This window comes from Chiloscyllium punctatum, chromosome 3, assembly GCF_047496795.1.
Source record: "Chiloscyllium punctatum isolate Juve2018m chromosome 3, sChiPun1.3, whole genome shotgun sequence".
Taxonomy (NCBI): Eukaryota; Metazoa; Chordata; class Chondrichthyes; order Orectolobiformes; family Hemiscylliidae; genus Chiloscyllium; species Chiloscyllium punctatum.
The window spans coordinates 102,633,392-102,650,974 of NC_092741.1; positions in this window are offsets into that span (position 1 = coordinate 102,633,392).

Below are 17,583 nucleotides of genomic sequence, written 5' to 3' on the forward strand. Positions count from 1 at the left end.
TCAGAGGTAAAGAGTCCACTCACTGTGCCACAAAACCTCCTCACAATCTGTAAGATCTGTTGGAAACAAAATCTGTTGAAAAGAAGTTTCAAAGGAGCATTATTGTGCGAAGAATACATAGACTTTCTTTGTACCTTCATCCATGTGCTCCTATTCCATGAATAAGAAAAACTGCAATAGTCCGTCCACCTCTTCATTCTGATGTTATGGCAAGGATGTAACTACCCAGAGAAATATTTTTACTTTATTGAAGCATTACGACAGAGCAAAATGCTCTGAATTTTAACAAATTTCCAGTTAAAATTCAAGCTTTAAACTTGGTCTTAAGGATAGGTTTGAATGTATGCTTAGGTACATTAGCTTTTCACTTGCAGATTTCTGCAAATATTTCATACTGCCTGCAACTGTAGTGATCTTCTCCCTCTGGTTCTGACTTTTGTTGAAATAAGTGAGCATTGAAAAATTGCAACAAAATACATTTATATAGTGCCTTTGGAAGAAGATATCAGGATAAATTACCAGATGTTTGGTCAAAGAGATAAGTTTTAAGGCAACATCAGTAAAAAAGAAATTCTTGATATATATTTACATCGGATAAGCAGCAGAAAAACAAACCATTTAACTGTACCTTTTCATTTCAGTGTTTGTGTTCCACTTGAGCAAATGTACACATATGTCCTGTAATGCAGAATAATAGTAACTTAAATCTCACATCAAGTTGCAACATTTAAAAAAATTAATGTAGACATAATATTACAATGCAACCCCAGGTCAAACACAATTCACTTCTATCTTTTATTATATATCTGTACTTTCAAATTATTTGTAATGTGTTCTCCCTTCTGAGAAGACAGGGACATTTTGGTAATGTCACTAAGCTAGTAAGCCTGCGCCCTAGTTAATACACTGGATATGTGGGGTCAAATGGCACCACAGTAGCTTGTGAAATTAAATTTAATTAATAGAATATGGAATTGAAAGCTAGTCTTAGTCATGGTCAGTGTAACAACTATTGTCAATTGTTGCAGAAAAACTCCATCTATTTCACTAGGAAGAAAAAGCTCAACCATCCTTACCTAGTCTGGCCTACATGTGACTCCAGATCTACAGCAATATGGTTAAAACATAACTGAAATAGCCTAGCCAGCTACTCAGTCCACTTATTGGTCTTGCTCACATCTCATGAAATAATTTCTTTAAAGCATTTCAAAGAAAAATCATGCGGAAGTATGAAGTTCCAAATGCTTGCCTATGAAAGTTGAAGCTCCTGTGCAATCTTTTGGCAATTTTTACCTTCCAAAGTTTCAACAAGATTTCCTGTTATGTATGTGGTTGTGGGTGCTTCCTTTTTGAGAGCTGGTCAAGTGGGGTGGGGTGAAACTTGGATCCTTTTGAGAACTGGATCTGTATGTGTGAACATTGTTTATCAACTTACCATTTGTCTAACTGTATATAACTTCTGGTTCCAAAGGAAGTACCAATGGAACCAATTTAAAATTTGGTTTGCCCTGTCTTATTGGGAGACATTGAAGCGTAAGTTTAGAAATTTGTGATCAAATGTTAGGAATACATATGAAATATACCTTTTGGCAAATACTTCTGACTTGTGAACATCACCTGAAAAGGAAATTAACAGTCTGCACTACAACAAGACTGTGCCCTTTAAGAGAGGTACTGTTTCTCTTGGAAAGGAATGTTGCCACAATGGTGCTGGACTGTCTCCTTTAGGTAGGCAGTTGGTAATCAGCCTTTGAGTTTTCCCTGGGTTTTTCTTTTGAGACAAAAGAATCATGAATGAATGGGGTCAGGGCTCACATAGATCCAGGAAGGCTTTTAGTTTTGCTTTCAGTTAGGTTACAAGGTTTTTGCTGGCTGCTGATTTAAAACTTAAGTTCTCAGCTGTTATAATGAAGTCTTAGGTAGCCAGGGTTCCTCTTAAAAATCTAAAAGTGGCAGGTTGTTTCTTTCTTCTGGACTGCATGTGAGAACCATTACTGTTTTGCTGAATTCCATTTTTGCTGATGGATATGTTTGTGGGATGCTCCCTACTGATTTGGTGGTTAAATAGTACGTTATGTTGTTAATTATTTCAATAGAGATAAAGTTGTACAATTTTTTTGTATTTTAAGTGTTGTAAGAATAAAGTGTTTTTGATTAAATTCTAGTGGTGGGTGAATCGAATCACGTCTGGAATACAACACCAACACTTTCCTGGCAAAAGAGGTAGCCATGGACACCCACATGGGCCCCAGCTATGCCTGTCTCACCTCACTTCACCCCCGTTCCAACCTTCCAGCTCATGACCTGTCCCACCTGTCAATCTACCTTCCCACCTATCAGCTCCATCCCCCTCTCTGACCTATCACCTTTACCCCACCTCCATTCATCTATTGCATTCTCAGCTACCTTCCCCCCCAGCCCCACCTCCTCCCATTTACCATTTCACCCCCGAGGCTCCCAGCCTCATTTCTGATGAAGGGCTTTTGCCCAAAACGATTTTCTAGCTCCTCGGATGCTGCCTGACCTGCTGTGCTTTTCCAGCACCACTCTAATCTTGACACAACACCTTACACTTATCTTTAAATACATATAAAAGTTAGGGTCGAAGCTATCTCCTTACAGCACTTTCAGGGGTGGGGCTCTGGTCTGGTCCATAATACAAAAGTGAAATGCCACTCAAAGGATCCAGAATCAAAAGTGCAAACGTGCCACGGACACCAAAAATTGTATTACTGTTGTTAACTACCAAAATAAATCAGTGTCCCACCCAAAATAATTGATAAGCATAATCTACTATTACAATCCAATAAATTAAAACTAATTTTGTTTTCCTATTTTAAAGCACTACCTGTAGTATTCCTATTGTCGCTAAATAATGAGCCAAAAGCAATTAACCAGAAAAAAATAGTACAGGATCGAAGAACACTGCTTCGGGTGTGATTTTCATTTCTCATGGAGTTGTGAAATGAAGTATACAAAGCTCATCTACTGGAGGGCAGGTAGCTTGTTGTAGGCAGTGGATGACTGAGCAAGATGTTATTTTCAGGATGCTGGGCCAATACACTGATAAAATCATACAACCTCTCAATTATTCATTTTTGAGAAGAGAAATAATAGATGTTTGCTGAATAGAAATAAGTAACAAAAAAGAAGTAAAGCATACATATTTATGACTTTCTCAAATTAGTACCAATTCTTGCAGCATGTCCTCTTGCAGACCTCAACAGATGAAATCCTCAATCAGTGTTTGCTATGCCTGTGCTGTTTCCTTTCTCAACAGTTCTTCTGTTTCATCATTGTAACCTGTAGTATACCACTGCTATGTTTCCAACATTCTTGTTCGCTCATTATAGGGTACCCTTGGGAATTCCAAACTTTAAGCAATTTGAATATGTTATTTATGTGCCCACGCCTGTCAAATGGGTCTCACTGCGTGATAAATACAAGGGACATAGAAGTTGTGAGCAGGGTGTATTGAAAGATCTGCAGTGATATGTATGATTGCATGCCAATGGGTGCACACAATCTGACATTCTATGGAAGATAACCTGTTTATTATTGACACCCATGTGTTGACCATAAAGGTGCCTGAAGTGTTTTTTAGATTACATTACAGTGTAGAAACAGGCCCTTCGGCCCAACAAGTCCACACCGACCCGCCGAAGCGCAACCCACCCATACCCCTACATTTACCCTTTACTTAACACTATGGGCAATTTAGCATGGCCAATTCAACTGACCTGCACATCTTTGGACGGTGGGAGGAAACCAGAGCACCCGGAGGAAACCCACGCAGACACTGGGAGAACGTGCAAACTCCACACAGTCAGTCACCTGAGGCGGGAATTGAACTCAGGTCTCAGGCGCTGTGAGGCAGCAGTGCTAACCACTGTGCCACCGTGCCACCCACAATAGTCCTGCACAATAGACATACTATAGGGCAAATTCATCAGATTCCTGAAGAAGGGCTTTTGCCCGAAATGTCGATTCTCCTGTTCCTTTGATGCTACCTGACCTGCTGCGCTTTTCCAGCAACACACTTTTAAATTCATCAGAAGTCCATTCCAGTTTCAAAGTCTTGGTCAATGAGAGCCCAGATGCTAGAATCAGGATTACAGTTCCATCGCCTTATTTTTTTATGCATGCGTCTATTTAGAGAGATTGAGTAACCTCACAAATTTGTCTATTTGTGTCTGCCTTTTCAGCTTTTCATAAAATAGAAATACATAGGATTATAATGACAACAAAAGTCACATTAATTTAGAGCTTTAATGAGGTAAAACACCCTTAGATACTTCACAGGACTTATCAAACACAAGTTGACAATGAGCTACATAAGAAGATATGAGGCCAAGAAAAAAAACGCTTTGGTGAAGAGGTTGGTTTTAAGGTGCACATTAAATGAGGAAATAGGGGAATAAAGGAACAGAGGTTTCAGGAAGGTATTCCAGAGTTTAAGCCTTGGCAGCTGAAGTCACATCTGCCAATGGTGGAGCAGTTAAAATTGGGAACAAACAAGTAGCCCAAATTGAAGGAGTGCAGTCACCTTAGAGAACTGTATGGCTTGAAGAAGTTAAAATATAGGATGGGGCCATGGAAATATTTGAAAAGAATTTTTTTTTAATTGAGGAGTTCCTAACCTGAAAGACAATATAGGCCAGGGATCAAAGGGATGATGGATGGTGCAAATTAGCTTACTGACAGCTGAGGATGAGATGACCTTAGGCTTATAGATATCAGAATATAGGATGCTGACCATGAGTTCATTGGAATTGTCAGGTTGAGAGGAAACAAAAGTATGGAGAAGGTTTTGCAGATCTGAGGGCAGGGCAGAATGGAGTGATGTTTCAGAGGTATAATTTTGTGATGGTGCAGTCAAATAAGGTAAGTAAATGTAAGTAATTCTCAAAATGTTACCAAAATAAATGTGGAATAGAGTTTGGTGGGGATTAAAGACAATGATTCATAGACAGTCATTCAACATAAATAGTCCACTTGGCTCCATTTTGTTGACCTAACAGCCTTTCAGCATATCGCTCTGCAACAGCATCCCCTTATGGCACATACATACTCACTGTTCAATCTGTCCTGTAAGGATCTCAATCTGATAATGAGATTAGATTACATTACAGTGTGGAAACAGGCCCTTCGGCCCAACAAGTCCACACCGACCCGCCGAAGCGCAACCCACCCATACCCCTACGTTTACCCCATTACCTAACACTACGGGCAATTTAGCATGGCCAATTCTCCTGACTGCACATCTTTGGACAGTGGGAGGAAACCCACACAGACACGGGGAGAACATGCAAACTCCACACAGTCAGTCACCTGAGGCAGGAATTGAACCCAGGTCTCAGGCGCTGTGAGGCAGCAGTGCTAACCACTGTGCCACCGTGCCGCCCACAAATGGGACCATGGATTTCCCTGCCCAAACAAATTTGAGTTGAATAAGCTTTCAACAATCCTGTTGAGGAATTGTGAGATTTTGTTTTTTGCTGAGAAATAGTCTTAACATCTGTTTTCATGGAAAGGCCGCTTGAACTGAATTGAATTGAATTTATTCTCACGTGTACCGAGGAACAGTGAAAAGCCTTGTCTTGCAATCAATACAGGCAGATCACATAGTTAAGTAACATAGATATTAATAATAGGTTAACAGTGGCAAAAAAAAGGTACAGGCATTTGTGAGGCGTTTGTTAAGTGTTTGTGAGTCCATTTAGTATTCTAACAACAACAGGGTAGAAACTGTTGCGAAACTGGCTGGTGAGTGTGTTCAGGTTTCTGTACCTTCTCCCTGATGGTAGTGGTTGTAGAAAAACTTTGCCAGGGTGTGATGGATCGTTAAGAATCTACCAGGCCCGCGGTCTTTCCTTGACAGCGGGCCTGGTAGATGGATTCTATAGATGGGAGGTTGGCCTTTGTGATTATCCAGGCCGAGTTCACCAGTGGTCTCGAGTGGTACAGTTGCCATACCAGGTAGTGATACATCCAGACAGAATGCTCTCAATGGCGCACCTATAAAAGTTGGCAGGGGTATTTGCTGTCATGCCAAATTTCCTCAGCTGCCTGAGGAAGAAGAGACGTTGTTGGGCCTTTGTAACCAATGCGTCCACATGAAGAGTCCAAGAACGTTTGTTGTGGATGTCCACTCCCAGGATCTTGACACTCTCCACTCACATTTTATAAATTACAAATCTTTTTAAGACTTTATATATTTTATTTTATAAATCTTTAAATTAACCAAAAATTAGTTTTAAAATAGAGATGGAAAAGGATAGACCAGATCTAAAAGTTGAAGTTCTAAATTGGAGGAAGGCTAATTTTGACGGCATTAGGCAAGAACTTTCAAAGCTGAATGGGGCAGATGTTCGCAGGTAAAGGGACGGCTGGAAAATGGGAAGCCTTCAGAAATGAGATGACGAGAGTCCAGAGACAGTAAATTCATGTTAGAGTGAAAGGAAAGGCTTTTGGGATAGGGAATGCTTGGATGACGAATGCATTTGAGGGTTTGGTTTAAAAAAAGGAAGCATATGTCAGTACTATACAAGATAGATTGAACGAATAAAGACAGTGGGTGTATACTTAAGAGGGAAATCAGGAGGGCAAAAAGGGGACATGAGATAGCTTTGGCAAGTAGAATAAAAGAGAATCCAAAGGGTTTTTACAAATACATTAAGAACAAAAGGGTAACTTAGGACAGAATAGGGCCCCTCAAAGATCAGCAAGGCGGCCTTTGTGTAGAGCTTCAGGAAATGGGCAGATACTAAACGAGTATTTTAGATTAGATTACATTACTTACAGTGTGGAAACAGGCCCTTCGGCCCAACAAGTCCACACCGCCCCGCCGAAGCGCAACCCACCCATACCCCTACATCTACATTTACCCCTTACCTAACACTATGGGCAATTTAGCATGGCCAATTCACCTGGCCTGCACATCTTTGGACTGTGGGAGGAAACCGGAGCACCCGGAGGAAACCCACGCAGACACGGGGAGAACGTGCAAACTCCACACAGTCAGTCGCCTGAGGCGGGAATTGAACCTGGGTCTCAGGCGCTGTGAGGCAGCAGTACTAACCACTGTGCCACCGTGCCGCCCACCGTGCATTATTGTTTACTGTGGAGAAGGACATGGAAGATATAGAATGTAAGGAAATATATGGTGACATCTTGAAAAATATCCACATTACAGAGGAGGAAGTGTTGGATGTCGTGAAATACATTTAAGTGGATAAAGGATCTGATCAAGTGATTGCTGGGCCCGTTACTGAGATATTTGTGTCACAGTTGAGGTGCCAGAAGACTGGAGGTTGGCTAACGTGGTGCCACTGTTTAAGAAGGACAAGCCAGGGAACTACAGACTAATGAGCTTGACATTGATGGTGGGCCAAGTTGTTGGACGGAATCCTGAGAGACAGGATGCAAATGCATTTGGAAAGGCAAGGATGATTAGGGATAGTCAACATGGCTTTGTGCATGGGAAATCATGTCTCACAAACTTGATTGAATTTTTTGAAGAAGTAACAAGAGGATTGATGAGGGCAGAGCAGTAGATGTGATCTATATGGACTTCAGTAAGGTGTTCAACAAGGTTCCCTGTGGGACACTGGTTAGCAAGGTTAGATCTCATGGAACACAGGGAGAACTCACCATTTGGATGCACAACAGGCTCAAAGGTAGAAGATAGAGGGTGGTGGAGGGTTGTTTTTCAGACTGGAGGCCTGTGATCAGTTGAGTGCCATATAGATCGGTGCTGGGTCCACTACTTTTTGTCATTCATATAAATGATTTGGATGTGAGCATAAGAGGTATAGTTAGTAAATTTGCAGATGACATCAAAATTGGAGGTGTAGTCGACAGTGAAGAAGGTTACCTCAGGTTACAATGGGATCTTAATCAGATGGACCAATGGACTGAGAAGTGGCAAATGGAGTTTAATTTAGATAAATGCGAGGTGCTGCATTTTGGAAAAACAACTCTTAGCAGGACTTATACACTTAATGGTAAGGTCCTAGGGAGTGTTGCTGAACAAAGAGACCTTGGAGTACAGGTTCATAGCTCCTTGAGCTGGGATAGTGAAGTAGCTAGGATAGTGAAGAAGCTGTTTGGTATGCTTTCCTTTATTGGTCAGAGTATTGTATACAGGAGTTGGGAGGTCATACTGCAGCTCTACAGGACATTAGTTATGCCACTTTTGGAATATTGTATGCAATTATGGTTTCCTTTCTAACGGAAAGATGTTGTGAAGCTTGAGAGGGTTCAGAGAAGATTTACAAGGATGTTGCCAGGGTTGGAGGATTTGATTTATAGCGAGAGGTTGAATAGACTGGGGTTGTTTTCCCTCTATACACAACCTATACTTCTCAAGTTGTCTATACCTGACATATATCTTCTTTTTGTTGACCAGAGCCTCAATATATGAAAGTGAGGATTGCAGATGCTGGAGATTCGAGTTGTGGTGCTAGAAAAGCACAGCAGTTCAGGCAGCATCTGAGGAACAGGAGAGTCGACATTTCGGGCAAAAGCCCTTCATCAGACAGCCCTTCCTGTTGAAGGGCTTTTGCTTGAAACGTCGACTGTCCTGCTGCCTGACCAGTTGTGCTTTTCCAGAATCAGACTCTTAATTCAGAGCCTCAATATCTCTAGTCATTCAGTGTTCCCTACTCCTGCCAGCCTTGGCCTTTGTACTAACAGGAAAATGCTGTCCCTGAACTCTCATTATCTCACTTTTGAAAGCCTCCAGCTTGCCAGACCATAAGACTATAAGACATAGGAACAAACATTAGGTAATTGAGCCCATCAAGTCTGCTCCATCATTCAATCATGGCTGACAGGGTTTTCAATCTCATTTTCATGCTTTCTCTGCGTAACCTTTGTTCCCCTTAGCAGTCAAGAACTTATCTATCTCTGTTTTAAATATATTCAATGACCTTGCTTCCATAGCCTTCTGTGGCAATGAATTCCACAGCCTCACCATTCTCTGGCTAAAGACGTTTCTCCTTATTTCCATTCTAAAAGGTCTTCCCTTTACTTTAAAGCTGTGCCCTCGGGTCCTTGTCTCTCCTGCCAACGAAAACATCTTCCCAATGTCCACTCTGTCCAGGCTGGTCAGTATTCTGAAAGTTTCAATCAGATCCCCCCTCATCTTTTCAAACTCAGTTTGTGGGCGGCACGGTGGCACAGTGGTTAGCACTGCTGCCTCACAGCGCCAGAGACCCAGGTTCAATTCCTGTCTCAGGTGACTGACTGTGTGGAGTTTGCACATTCTCCCCGTGTCTGCGTGGGTTTCCTCTGGGTGCTCCGGTTTTCTCCCACAGTCCAAAAATGTGCAGGTTAGGTGAATTGGCCATGCAAAATTTCCAATAGTGTTAGGTGAAGGGATAAATGTAGGGTGGGTTGTGCTTCGGCGGGCTGATATGGACTTGTTGGGCTGAAGGGCCTGTTTCCACACTGTAAGTAATCTAATCTAGTTGATTATAGTCCCAGAGTCTTCAAACATTCCTCAGATGTTAAACCTGAAATCAATCTCGTGAATCTCCTTCAGGACCCAAATCAGAGCCAGTACATCTTTCCTGAGGTATGGGGTCCAAAATTGTTCACAATACTCTTAAATGTGATCTGACCAGAGCCTTATAAAGCCTTAGCAGTACATCCATGCTTTTATTTTCTAGTCCTCTTGAGATGAATGACAACATGTATTTGCCTTCCTAAAAACCAACACAACCTGCAAGTTTACCTTAAGAGAAACCTGGACAAAGACTCCCAAGTCCCTTCACACTTCAGATTTCTAAATTTTCTCCCCATTTAGAAAACAGTCCATGCCTCTATTCTTCCTGCTAAAGTGCATGACTTCACACTTTCCCACATTGTATTTCATTTTCCACTTCTTTGCCCACTCTCCTAACCTGTTTAATTCCCTTCTACAACCTGCCCTCCTCCTCAATGTGACCTGCTCTCCACCTATCTTTGTATCATCTGCAAACATAGCCAGAATGCCCTCAGTTCCTTCATCCAGTTCATTAATGTATAAAGTGAAAAGTTGTAGCCCCAACACTGATCCTGTGGAACACCACTAGTCACCAACTGCCATCCTTTTTTCCCCACTCTCTGTTTTCTGCCAGACAGCCAGTCTTCTATCCATGCTAGGAACTGGCCTCTAACATGATGGGCCCTTATCTTACTCTGCAGCTTCCTGTGCGGCATCTTATCAAAGGTCTTCTGGAAGTCCAGGTAGATAACTTCCATTGGCTCTCCTTGGTCTAACCTGCTGATTACCTCCTCGAAGAATTCTAACAGATTTGTCAGGCATGACCTTAATGAAACCATGCTGACTTTGCCCTATTTTACTATGTACTTCCAAGTATTCAGGAATCTCATCCTTCACAATGGACTCAAAAAGTTTATCAACAACTGATGTCAGGCTAATTAGTCGATAATTTCCCATCTTTTGCCTTGCTCTCCCTTAAACAGATGGGTTACATCAGCAATTTAGGGACCGTTCCTGACTCCAGTGATACCTGAAAGATCACTACTAAAGCCTTCACTGCCTCTTTAGCTGTCTCCTTCAGAACTCTAGGGTACAGCCCACCTGGTCCAGGTGATTTATCCACTTTCAGACCTTTCAGTTTTTCTAGCGCCTTCTTCTTGGTGATGGCCACCATACACATCTCTGGGGGACAGGCTTTGGGGATTCAGAAGGTGAATAAATCACTATAGTATTCCTGGCCTCTGACTGCTCTTGTAGCTGTTGTATTCATATGGCTAATCCAGTTCAGTTTCTGTTCATTGGTAACACCCATCATTGATAATAGAGTATTCAGTGACGGTAAATTCAAGGTTAATGCTTAGATTCTCTTCTGTTGGAAATGGTCATTGCTGACATTTAGAACATATGGTCAACCTATCTTGCACACCCCTCAATTTACTGCTGTCCATGTGGTTGTCCAGCAGTCACTTTAATGTTCCTGTCTGTGAATCTACTACCACCACTGGCAGTGCATTCCACACACACACCACTCACTGCATAAAGAACCTACCTCCAACAAAAGGCGTCTGTTATGCTTTCCTTTATTGGTCAGAGTATTGAGTACAGGAGTTGGGAGGTCATGTTGCGGCTGTACACAACATTGGTTAGACCACTGTTGGAATATTACATGCAATTCTGGTGTCCTTCCTATCGCAAAGATATTGTGAAATTTGAAAGGATTCAGCAAAGATTTACAAAGATGTTGCCAGGGTTGGAGGACTTGAGCTTTAGGGAGAGGCTGAACAGGCTGGGGCTGTTTTCCCTGGAGTGTCAGAGGCTGAGGGGTGACCTTATAGAGGTTTGCAAAATTATAGGGGGCATGAGTCCAGAACTAGAGGGCATAGGTTTAGGGTGAGAGGGGAAAGATATAAAAGAGACCTAAGGGGCAACATTTTCACATAGCAGGTGGTATGTGTATGGAATGAGCTGTCAGAGGAAGTGGTGGAGGCTAGTACAATTGCAACATTTAAAAGGCATTTGGATGGGTATATGAATAGGAAGAGTTTGGGTGCTGGCAGGTGGGACTAGATTGGGTCGGTCTATCTGGTCGGCACGGACAGGTTGGATTGAAGGGTCTGTTTTCGTGCTGTACATCTCTATGACTCTATGTCCCCTCTGCCTTCTTCCAATCACCTTAAAATTATGACTCCTCATGACAGCCATTTCTGCCCTGGGGAAAAGTCTCTGGCTATCTACTCAATCTATGCTTCTCATTATCTTGTACACCTCTACCAAGTCACCTCTCTTCCTTCTTCTCTCCAGTTTGAAAAACCCTAGCTTACTCAACCTCTCTTCATAAGACAAGCCCTCCAGTAGGTCTTGTATCCTGGTAAATCTTCTCTGCACCCGCTCTAAAGTATCTACATTCTTCCTATAATGAGGTGACTAGAACTGGACACAATATTCCAAGTGTGGTCGAATTAGGGTTTTATAGAGCTGCAGCAAAACTTCGTGGCTCTTAAACTCAACTCCTCTGTTAATGAATGCCAAAGCACCATACACCTTAACAACTTGGGTAACAAATTTGAGCAGTCTATGTACATGGACCTCAAGATCCCTCCACACTGCCAAGAACCCTTTCTTTAACCTTGTATTCAGCATTCAAATTCAACCTTTCAAAATGAAACACTCCACATTTATCCAGGTTGAACTCCATCTGCCACTTCTCAGCCCAGCTCTGCATCCTGTCAATGACTTGCTGTAGCCTGCAACAGCCCTCAACACTATCTACAACACCACTGACCTTTGTGTCATCAGCAAACTTACGAACCCACCCTTCCACTTCTTCATCCAATTCACTTATAAAAACTACAAAGAGCAAAGGCCCAAAAACAGATCCCTGTCGGACACTACTGGTCACCAATCTCCAGGCAGAATACTTTCCATCCACTACCACTTGCTGTTTTCTTTTGGCCAGCCAATTCTGCATCTAGACAGTTAAACTTCCCTGTATCCTATACCTCCTAACTTTCTGAATGAGCCTACTATGGGGAACAGTGCCAAAAACTGTCATTGTTTTTATGTGGGCTGACCAGGATCTACCTCTATTCCTGATGAAGGGCTTTTGCCCGAAACATCGATTTTCCTGCTCCTCGGATGCTGCCTGACCTTCTGTGCTTTTCCAGCACCACTCTAACCCTGACCAGGGTCATAAATAAGTTTAATGTAACTTCAGTACTTCTCAGTTTTGCATCCTTAGAAATAAATTCAAATAATTATTAACTGATCTGTGATGCTGCTTTCACTGAAATGATCCCTATTTCTCTCAATTGCTTTGCTGTTCCAAAACATTCAGTTTTCCTGTTCATGTTTTCTAAGGTCTATTTGATTTTTTATTTTTGCTACCAATGTGCATCACCGTACCACATAAAATGATTTTGCTATTTACCTACAGTTTGCAAGTTTTCTAATGTCATCCTGTATTGTGTTCTCATTGTTTCCTATCCCCTGAATTTCATGTCATCAACAACATTTTACATTGAACTACTTGTTCTTAAATCCAAACCAATAATCTATATTGTGCTCATTACTTTCTTCCAATTTGAACAGTCACCAATTACCTGTACTCTCTGCTACCTTTTATTAAGTCAGAAGTCACATGATAGCAGAATATAGTCCAACAGGGTTATTTGAAGATTAGATTAGATTACCTACAGTGTGGAAACAGGCCGTTTGGCCCAACCAGTCCACACCGAACAGTAACCCACCAGACCCATTTCCCTCTGACTAATGCACCTAACACATCACCGAACACAATGCACCCCTAATAAATCACAAGTTTTTGGAGGACTGTTTCTTTGTCAGGTGAATTGTCATAGAAGTGTGACTTTTGACATTGTCTACCCCCATCCAACACTAGTACATCCATATCATAGCTACCTCTTTACTAAAACAGTTTATTATTCACTTAACTATTGTCATTTGTCTGCATATACCTTGACTTCAATCGTTGCCCTACATTTGCTACATTATCAAAACCAAAATCCAAATGTTCCTAAATCCAGATGTGGGAATTCCATAACCTTCATCAAGATCTTCCTCCGAGGTCTAACAGGATTCTATGGCATAAAAGTTAAATAATGGTGCGACTTATACTGCCACTGAGGGCACATTGGGCTCCAGTTTATGACATGTTTCATAAGTCACAGTTTTGGTGAACTTTAGCCTAAAGCATTGCTTGTCAGAGAGGTTGAAGGAACGCAATTGCCTGAAACAGAAAACTTTCTGAGAATGGAATTGATAGCACAGACATTGTGATGCAGCTGAAAACCATCTTCCTGATATTTAGAAGAGTAGCCAAAACACAAGAGAACACAAAATTGAATTTTCAACAGTCAACATCCTGAGCCAAAAGGATAGATTCACTCATGGCATCTGTGAACCACATGCTGATAAAATCTGTAGGCGGTATTTACTGAGAGGCTTTTTGCCGAGTCTCCAGAAGGTTGTGTTAATAAGTTTTATGACAAAATTCCTCCTACGTGGAAGGAGATTATTTTTCTAATACCTCAGGAATTAATTTACTTAGTACTATGTGCTAAATCAGAGTTAACTTCCCTATCATTTGCTTTAGCATGTTGGCAGGAAACAAATTTATTTAGTTTACCTTCTTAATTAATGTGAACCGAGTAGGCATTCAGACAATCCAACAATAATTTTGTAGATTCATTTGTCAATCATTGTATTAGAAATATAAATACGGATTAATGAAATCAACATTCTGACATGGAACCTTATCTGCAAAAAGAACATGTCAAAAATTTGGGGATCTCCATCTTGCCACTTCTCTGTGCTTTAGCAAAATTACTCTTTTTAAACTATTAATTGAGGACCAATGACTTTAGTGTAAAAAAATTCTGAAAGGCAACAGCTAGATGCCAAGTATGGATGTCAAATAATCAAGGAAACAGAGAAGGATTTTCAATGAAGGAATAGAGGTAGCAAGGCAGATGATTTAAGGAGTGTAATTCTGAATGAAGGGTTGGGTCTTTTCTTCTCTTAAAATGTCTACCATAAAGGAGAAGTAAAATAAAACAAAGAACGAAAGCAGATGGCGTGGATAGGCCTTGTGCAAGAGCCCTTTGGAGTTCTGTTACTCTGACACTGAGTTGTTACTCATGCCTGTGGGCTCTTGTCTGGGTGGTAAAAACAATAACTGCAGATGCTGGAAACCAAATACTGGATTAGTGGTGCTGGAAGAGCACAGCAGTTCAGGCAGCATCCGAGGAGCAGCGAAATCGATGTTTCGGGCAAAAGCCCTTCATCAGGAATTAAGGCAGTGAGCCTGAAGCGTGGAGAGATAAGCTAGAGGAGGGTGTTGGGGGGCGGGGGGTGGGGAGAGAGTAGCATAGAGTACAATGGGTGAGTGGGGGAGGAGATGAAGGTGATAGGTCAGGGAGGAGAGGGTGGAGTGGATAGGTGGAAAAGAAGATAGGCAGGTTGGACAAGTCCGGACAAGTCAAGGGGACAGTGCTGAACTGGAAGTTTGAAACTAGGATGAGGTGGGGGAAGGGGAAATGAGGAAGCTTTTGAAGTCCACATTGATGCCCTGGGGTTGAAGTGTTCCGAGGCGGAAGATGAGGCATTCTTCCTCTAGGCGTCTGGTGGTGAGGGAGCGGCGGTGAAGGAGGCCCAGGACCTCCATGTCCTTGGCAGAGTGGGAGGGGGAGTTGAAATGTTGGGCCACGGGGCGGTTTGGTTGATTGGTGCGGGTGTCTCGGAGATGTTCCCTAAAGCGCTCTGCTAGGAGGCGCCCAGTCTCCCCAATGTAGAGGAGACCACATCGGGTGCAACGCATACAATAAATGGCTGGGTTGAGAGCTGAGTGCACATAGGCTCATGCATATGGATTGGGTACAGATCTAGGGGGAGTGAAACCTGTGGGTCTATAGATATACTACCAGAAAAGATAGTATAACTGTTCATGGCATCAATGACGTAGCTGTGGAGGCTGGAAACCACTGTCCAATGAGCACTCAGCTTCCATCTGAAGTATGCAAATATGAAGAAAATTGCTCAGGCAGGGGTGGTTAATTGTTATAACCTTTGACGGAGGGGGCTGCAAGACTCATTAATGTGGATTTTTTAAAGGAAAGCAACAGTACACACAGACCCGTGGCACGGTGGTTAGCACTGCTGTCTCACAGCGCCAGAGACATAGAACATAGAACAATACAGCACAGAAACAGGTCCTTCAGCCCATGATTCCCACCTCAGGCAAATGTCTGTGTGGAGTTTGCACATTCTCCCCATGTCTGCATGGGTTTCCTCCGGGTGCTCCGGTTTCCTCCCACAGTCCAAAAGTGTGCAGGTTAGGTGAACTAGCCATGCTAAATTGCCCGTAGTGTTAGGTGTAGGGGAATGGGTCTGGGTGGGTTGCTCTTCAGATGGTTGGTGTGGACTTGTTGGGCCAAAGGGCCTGTTTCCACACTGTAAGAATATCTAAGAATCTAAGACCCAAGCACTGTACACAACATAAGGCAGAGATTGGAGATGCTGTCAGCAGTACCAATTGCCCTGTAAATGCCTTGTTCCTTTTGCTTCCAAATGCTGCATCCATATAGAGACAAACAACCAGATGCAAGGTCAGAACAGTGCAATCTATAGAAAAATGCCAAATAACATACTGTGCATTGTCACTGTGCCATCAAAATGCCATCAATAATGTTTTTTCTTCCTCTCCCTCCCACTCACCAGGTGTGAGGATTTGAATATTGGGTAGTCTTCCATCTTGCAGCCCTGATATGGGTTTTTTTCTCCTGTAATAAAAGAAGAGGAGGAATTGAGTGAGTTAAAAGTGTGTGGCACAGTTTTAGTGCTGGAGCATGTGAGCAAAACGTACTAATGTATTCCAAGGTAATGAGGAGGCAGCACAGATGCCATGCAGAGTTAGAAATAATCAAGGTTGTGATGAATGGTAACAATTGAAAGAAAATGTAGCAGGCAATAATTACAGAGAGTGGTAGGTTATGAGCCTTGGGGTGAGACGAATGTATTAGCAGAGATAGAGCATGAAGTCACAGATTTAAGAACATGAACATAGCAGAGAAGGTCACCAACCTTCTAAGGGCACTTCTGACCATTTCTTCAGACCATCGAGATGGCATTGACCTGAGTGGCGACCACAGGCTAGGTTGCCATGGTCTGATGGTCTCCTCTGCCAGCCCTCTGGAAAGAAGATATTCCCTCCGCTAGTACCTCCAGCTCCCTGTCAGAGAATCACAATATATCTTAGCCTTCTCAGAGATCTCACAAAATGCCTTGACCTCACAGGGCAGCTTTGAAATGCTCATCAGGTGTTCAGTGGATCTTTAAAATTGGTGCTGGAGCAAGGACTTGATAGTCTTTTGGTGGATATGTGTTGAGTGGAGACTATTCTGGAAATGGTCTGTGATAAGATGGGGCTAGAATCAGACATGATGAATGGTATTGGAGCAGGTAAATAATTATTGAAGCTGATTTGACAAGATATGACAAGGAATCTTGTGGTGGAAATTCCTCAAAACATTTGATGAAACTGACATTTAGCCAAAGAAATATAAGATTCAGCCCACTGAATTTACAGCACTGAGAAAGTTAATTTGGCCCAATGAATCTATGGCTGTATTTATGCTTCACAAGATCCTCCTTCTACTTGATTTAACCTAACTCTATACCCTTCTATTCCATTTTCCATCATATACCTATCTAGTTTCCTTTTCAAAGTATCGATGCTTTCAGCTCAACTATTCCTTGTGCAAGTTTCACATTTACACCACAAAGTCATACTTATCAACCCTAGTTTGGACTTCCTCACAAGTGGAAGCCTCATGCAATTGACCAAGGAATATAAGCAGAGTCAAGAGAGCAATCAAAGCATGAACAAAAGTCCACCCTGCCAAGGATTTCCCCCCAAAATAGAGCAAAGATAATTTGGAACTATCAAATATATAAAACAATATAGTAATTGACACGTGAAAAAAATACTGATTAACACATGAAAGACAGAATTGATTTCTTAAAGGCAAGTTCTATTTGACCATCTTAGTTGAGTTTTTTTGATGAAGTCAAAGAGT